The 7,547-nt window shown below is 37.0% G+C and overlaps 1 long non-coding RNA gene across 1 annotated transcript; it reads right to left on the bottom strand.

The window, feature by feature from the left end:
* Nucleotides 1-2,965: 2,965 nt before the first annotated feature.
* Nucleotides 2,966-5,224, bottom strand: LOC129416545 (uncharacterized). The gene is made up of 4 exons (XR_008635440.2): nucleotides 4,941-5,224; nucleotides 4,735-4,819; nucleotides 4,338-4,479; nucleotides 2,966-3,621 (listed from the first exon to the last, which is right to left on the bottom strand). It is a non-coding gene; the product is annotated as an uncharacterized lncRNA (long non-coding RNA).
* Between the last annotated feature and the right edge of the window lie 2,323 nt (nucleotides 5,225-7,547).

Raw genomic sequence — 7,547 nt, forward strand, 5'->3', positions numbered from 1 at the left:
AGTCTCATTCCTATTTTACCATATCTGCGCTACTCATCTGATCAATGGTGAGCTCGAACTGCTTCACTGCAGAAGCTGCCTTGGAGGCTCCGCTGAGGGCTTAAACCAGTAACAAGCATTTTGATTGGTCGTTTTTGTGAACCAATCACATTCTTTCTGCCCTCAGAACATGTTTGAGTAAGGAAAACTCCTACGTGCGTTTAGATGTTGATGTTTGTTTCATTTTAAGTCACCCTTATTGTGATTAGTGTTTGTTTTAGTTGGTCTCTTGACACTTGACTTTTTGCTTGCTAGTGTTTTACTGGTTGTGTTAACTTTGTGTTAATGCACCACATTTGTTATGAACATGCCAAGTTAAGAGTGTTATTCTGCGGTTGTTAGTACATAATGGTAAAGATCATCACCTAACTCATTTACTAATCAAAACTTTATTTTCTGTCAAAAATGTAAATGAGATCCAGTGCTTTCACAGCAGTTTGTCATTAAGGAGTTTTAGAAACTTTGGACAAAAAAATATCTGCTGTATAACTGGGATGCACAAACATCAATAATCAGACTATGAATCTCAATCATGGTGACAATTAAATGATAAACTTCATGCTGCAATGCATGCTGGGTATTAACAAATTACAAACCTCATTCAGGACTCCCAGCATGCACTGCAGCATGGATAAATAAGGATTTTTTAACAATTTTAATTGTCACCATGGTTGAGATTCATAGTCTGATTCTTGATGTTTGGGCATCCCAACTACACAGCGTATATTTTTTGTCCAAAGTTTCTAAAACTCCTTAATGACAAACTGCTGTGAAAGAGCTGGATCCAACATACATCATTGGCAGAAAACAAACTCCCGATTAGCAAATCAATCAGGCGATGATCTTTACCACTATGCACCAACAACCACAGAAATACACTAATAACTTTTCATAACAAATGTGGTGCATTACCACAAAGTTAACACAACCAGGAAAAAACTAGTAGGTAGTGATGGGACATCTGAAGCGAGGCTCCGGAGCTTGTGTCGAGCAAAAAGGGGCGTTCCAGATGAAGCCCCGATTCGAGGCTTGTATTGTTTCCGTGAAAATCACGTGACGATGACAAACGAGGCCTCGTTTTCTGTTGTATACGTCATTGCTTCATTCTGAGTTTCGCTTACGGTTCGAAACTCGCGCCTCTTGTGGGTTTTGCAGTACGTTTGCATTGATGTTAAAGTGTTGGTTGTAGCGAGTAGTGGCGAGGTTGTAGTGAGTTTCTAGTATAGTTATCATTATATATTATAGCCTGTATTATATATTATATTACACTTAGTTTAGTACATTATTAGAGTAAATTATACATAGCCTAGTTCAGTGGATCATTAGAGTATATGTCTACTTCTAATACCTATAATACGTAATTATATTATATTTATATAGCCTATATTAGTAGTAGTGTTATTATTATATATATTATTGCTGCTGTATTAGGGATAACCTAGAAGGACTGAGGATCCATTGGGATATTGGAACAAACAGAAGGTCCAATATCCCAATTTATATAAGCTGGCACTGATCTTCTTATGTTGTCCAGTTTTCTAAAAACAGAAACCACCTCAATCCAAATACTGTTAAAAAACGTTTGTTTCTAAATAAAAACCAGTAAACCATTTTCCGTGTTGCAGTTTGCTGTTCCACACTTCCAGTCCCATAAGCATTGCACTATTGCAGGCCCAGTTCAATAAGCACTGCACTCACGATAATTTGAAGAGTTTCGTTGCAAAACGAGATAACCACCGTTTTTTAATTGTTCAGAAATCTTGTTTTTAGGTTGTGCATTCCAATTAATTTCAATGCAACTGCAGTTGGTTTGTTTTGATTTAAACCTTCATAACTTAAAAAAATACAGCTAAGTAGCACCATAAAACAAAATAATAACATGATAACGTAATAATAAACATGTTTTGACAAAAATGTAAAAAAATGGATTTATCTCGTTTTGCAACGAAACTCTTCATTTCTTTATTTTGTGCATTCACTGTTATCACTAACTCAATAACTACTGTATAGTTGAACACAAAGTTGTGTATGTGTGAGTTGTGTGTACATAGGTTAACACAAGCAGAGTAAAATACTTTCTTTAATATACTTTATTCAAAAGCCCACACCATGACAATTTGGTTGCTCAAAATGAATAGATTTGTGTGCGTGTGCGATACATTGCTTTGCACAGCAGGTGTCACTGGAGAGCACAGTGTCATGAGGCTTCGGGTAAATGAACCTTTTGGCGAACCAATGGGCTGGAAAGCCTCATTGGTTCAGGAAGCCTCGTTTGGCCATCACTATTGCCTGCCCCTGTTTTAAAAGGTCCCAGGGGTGAGCATTCCTGGTTGGAGTGTAGCTCCAACCTTAATTAACCACACCTGAAAATTCTAATCAAAGACTGCAGGATGAATTTGAAATGTCATTCAGGTGTGTTTGATTAAGGTTGAAGCACCAAGGTCTGTAAGGGCACCACCCCAGTGTCAGCTTTTGTGACTTTCTTCTTCCGAGAGTATTCCTACATTAAGATCACATTAGGTTTTATATGGTGTTTTGTGAATTCATATGATGTATTTGTCAGTAATGTTGAAATAAACAATATGGCTAGGCCACAGATTTTTGTTTATATATTATATATATATATATATATTTTACAAAATGGCAACGAGAAAATTGCAAATACTTAAGCAATTCATTGTCATACCAGGATAAAAAGTCAGGTCACCCTTATTTTTATACTAAATATTGTTTTAAAGTAGTTACAAAGTAGCAATCAATGAGGTAAAGATCAATTACAAAACAATTTCTATTGTCAAGAAGATATAGTGTGAATTTAGCTAAAGCAATTTAAAAGTTAACTCAGTTCAATTAAATAGCCATGTAAGGTTTATCAATCATAAAACATCAGCTAATAGCAACTCTAAAAAGACAATCGTGTTATTATCACCTCAGTTCCAGCTTTACTATTACATGACAGTGTCTGTGCTGTCAAACCAGCAAATAACTTAATACCAAGTGTCTTAAGAAGACAAACCCCACCCCCCATAAAAACAACAACAGCAATGCCCATTTAAAATAGGTTTCATCATTTATTTTATTAGCATGATCTGTGGAACAAAATCAAGAGTACAGGGATGACGGTAAATAAAGACAACCATGTAAACATTCAGTAGACATGTAAAACTTAATTGTTCACCAGGCCACTCAATATAACAACAAGGTTCAGAGTTCATGTAGGTAGTATATAGTATAAATATTCATTTCTATGAGAAGAAAATTTGTATTTCCTTTTTATCCAATACAATTATGAAGAAAAAAAATCAAAAGAACTTATTTATAAAATTTTGTATATACATAGTATTCACCACACATTAGTGTAACAACAACATGTGTAGATGTGTTTCCTGATTTTTATATCTAAATATCAATACATTTTGACAACAACAGACCTTCAAGAATAAGACAAACTAAAGTGTTAAACAAAATTTATAGAATAACTTTCTATGATGACAAATACTGTATTGACATGTATAATGGCATGTATTTAAACAGACACATACTACTGCACAGCATCCTCAGACACCCAGGAACTTCTTGCCACTATAAAGTAAAAAAACAATTTAGTTGTACACAGTGTTGTTTAAAAAAACAGAGTGCCGCAGGGGTGACCTACTTTTGTAGGCTAACCCAGAAGTTAGCAATACAATGTTTCCCTCTCTAAAAAGCCCATTCATTATCCCATAGACTTTTGATTCAAATATGAATAGGCTTTTTTTTTAGGGAACCAGTGTCCCGCTAATTTCTGGGTTAGGCTACAAAATAAGCCATACCTGCAGCACACTATTAAAAAGATTCTGTCATCACTCGTTCTCATGTTGTTACAAACCTGTATAAACTTCTTTGTTCTGATGAACACAAAGAAAGATATTTTGAGAAATATTTGTAACCAAACCATTCGTGGACATTTACTTTCATAGTATTCTTTTGTCCTACCATGGAAGTGAATGGGGTCCATGAACGTTTAAATAACCAATAACCAGTAAACTGGAGTGGATTTAATTTAGCAACTATCAATATTAAAGGCGGTGTCAATGATGTTTGAAAGCCAATGTTGATATTTGAAATCACATAAACAAACACGCCCCTACCCCAATAGAATCTGGACCTTCTGTTGATAGACCCGCCCCACACATACGCAATCCGGCATTTGATTTGATTTGATTGGCTATAAGTGTGTTTTGGTAGACGGCCCGTCTAATTTTCCAAAGCGTTTTTCAAACATCGTGGACTCCGCCTTTAAAATAAAAGGAATTTACCACAGCCACGGTCTCTGGCCGCAGTGGCGCGGGGTTGCTGACAGTAGTCGCAGAGCCTCTGATGGTAGTGGTGGAGTCTCTGGTCACAGTGGCGGGAACGCTGACTGTAGTGACAGGGTGGCTGATTGTAGTGGTGGGACCTCTGATGGTATATAGTGTATAATGAAAAAGTTAAATTAGTGTTACATTGAGTTATGACGCCCACATTGCCATGAGTTAAACCATATAATTAATAAACAATTACTAAAACATCATACAACCAACATTTTCTGGAGGGTCAAGGGTAAACATGTAGGTAAACAAGTTAATAGGTGGTCAAATGTATAACTACGTGGGCCAACCACCAAAAACAGCCTCATGACAGGAATTAAAAGATGGCTCTGAATATGTTTTTTACCTTAAATTTTGGTAGAGTGGTGCAGGCCTCTCTGCAACATTCTAAATAGCATTGGTAAGACACCAAGTATTTTCAACTTGTGGAGCTGAGAAGAGAGAACAAAATACCAGAGTATCCAGTCAAACAAACATAATAAGAAAACAAATATAAGTATGTAGTGCAAATATGAGTATTTATTTATTAATATTGAAATAAATGAAACTTACAAGCAAGTCTACAGAATTAATAATTTTGCAGAAATTGCCATCATTTTTATTTGGTTGCCCACTGTCCATCAAATGACTGATATGGAGTAACTGCAAGACAAAAACAATGATTGGACATGAAAGGTATTAAAAGATAGGTAAGTGTTGTTTTAGCCCTGCTTTTATTACAAATTAAAAGGCTAAACTACAGTGACTGTGTTTAAACAACCCAGTCTCACGGCAAGTCGTGTTATAGTAACGAAAATTTTGATTAATTTATTCGTGTTTGATGACACAAATTTCCGCTGTTTTTCGTGTCACAGACACGAATGTCTTTTTCGTCCTTCCCAGCACGAATTTCTATCAATGGCTGTTCGTGTCTGTGGCACGACTATCTTTATCGTGTCATTTTATATTTTGTTTTCTCATCGTTGTTTTCTATTTTTTGACCATTGTCGCTTGGGGTTTGGGTTAGAATCACTTTCTGCGACTTCCTAACCCAAACCCCAGCTCTAATCCCAACTCCAGGCGAGAATAGTTTTAAAAGTGGACGAAAAACATGTAGAAACCAATGCAAAAAATAACATCCTAACGCGAACCCCGGATCTAACCCTAGCCCCAGGCGACAGTGATTTAAGAGTGGGAAACAACGATGAGAAAACAAAATATAAAATGACACGATAAAGAAAGTCGTGCCACAGACACGAACAGCCATTGATAGAAATTCGTGCTGGGAAGGACGAAAAAGACATTAGTCTCCAGAGACACGAAAAACAGCGGAAATTCGTGTCATCAAACACGAATAAATTAATCAAAATTTTTCGTTACTATAACACGACTTCCCATGAGACTGTGTTGGTTTAAACCAAGGCAAGGGTTTGTGTTACTGTGCTTTAACTGAATACAGCAAATTAGTACAGTTACTGTGCTAAATGCATATATGCAATGCTTACTGTACCATATACCACAGTAGACTTACCATTGTAAGGCATTGGAAGGGTTGTGTTTACTAAAAAAAGGGTTTGGTACTATGCATTAAGCACATGTACCACAACAGAAATAACTTTACTATAGTAGCAGGACGATACAGGTTGTGTTTACTAGGCTTTAACTACAAATAACACACTAAATCTACAGTTACTGTGGTAAACGCATGGTAAATTCAATGCTTATCGGGCTTTAACTTCAAACATCGCAGTAAATACACCCACCTTAAGGATTAGGAACACCATACTAATACTGTGTTTGACCTTCTTTTGCCTTCAGAACTGCCTTAATACTACGTGGCATTGATTGAACAAGGTGCTGAAAGCATTCTTTAGAAATGTTGGCCCATATTGATAGGATACCATCTTGCAGTTGATGGAGATTTGTGGGATTCACATCCAGGACATGAAGGTCCCGTTCCACCACATCCCAAAGATGCTCTACTGTGTTGAGATCTGGTGAGTGTGGGGGCCATTTTAGTACAGTGAACTCATTGTCATGTTCAAGAAACCAATCTGAAATTATTCGAGCTTTGTGACATTGTGCATTATTCTGCTGGAAGTAGCCATCAGAGGATGAGTGCATGGTGGTCATAAAGGGATGGACATGGTCAGAAACGATGCTCAGGTAGGCCATGGCATTTAAATGATGCCCAATTGGCACTCGACTCTCCCTATGCTCTCACAGCTGCACCACACGCGTCGCTCGCTAAAGATTACTTTTGCGACTTTGGGGGCGGGACATTGACTGATGTCTCCGCATCTGTTCAATTCAATTCAATTCAATTTTATGTATATAGCGCTTTTCACAAGTGTTAATTGTTGCAAAGCAGCTTTACATGAGAAGATGTAGAGGAGAACACAGAAAATCAATAGATAATATGAGAAGAAGAGATAGCGGTTAAACCGTACAAGCGAGCATATTAATAATGTAACGTATACAGTAAAGTGCTAAGTTAAGCCAAAGTTGGCTGACTCTCCCTGGGACGAAAAAAAACCCCTAGGAAAAAACCCAATGGGAAAAACTCCTAGAAGGACAAAAACCCTTGGGAGGAATTAATATATATTTATATATATATATATATATATATATATATATATATATATATATATAGATACTGTAGGGATAGGAGGCGGGTAAGCGAATTAAACTGGTTTAGCCGGTGGTCGTTGGTCGGGCATCGGCTGGTCATCACGTTGAAGGACAGCCAGTGGATCAGTGGTGCGATGATCTTCACAGCAACAGGAACTGGGTCTGTTTGTCTCATTGTCCTCGTGGTCGAGGACGAGACAGGGAGAAAAAAACAGTAATGCAAGTGTCAAACATTATAGTGGTTCAAGTCAGCTCGGTTCCAGACAGGCTAACTATTGCGGCAATAGTATATTACCCATATGAGGTATGTGAGTGCTTTGTTCTAGACAAACTAACTACTGCGGGAAAAGTACATTTACTGGACATTTTATGTGTATGCTTTGTTAAAGAAGAATGTCTTAAGTTTAGATTTAAATTGATCGACTGTGTCTGATACTCGAAGATTATTTGGTAAATCATTCCAGAGCTTAGGGGCTAAGTAGGAAAAGGATCTACCACCTTTAGACACTTTTGATATTCTAGGGATAATTAAGTGACCAGAATTTTGTG

Source organism: Misgurnus anguillicaudatus, chromosome 11 (assembly GCF_027580225.2).
Source record: "Misgurnus anguillicaudatus chromosome 11, ASM2758022v2, whole genome shotgun sequence".
Lineage (NCBI taxonomy): Eukaryota > Metazoa > Chordata > Actinopteri > Cypriniformes > Cobitidae > Misgurnus > Misgurnus anguillicaudatus.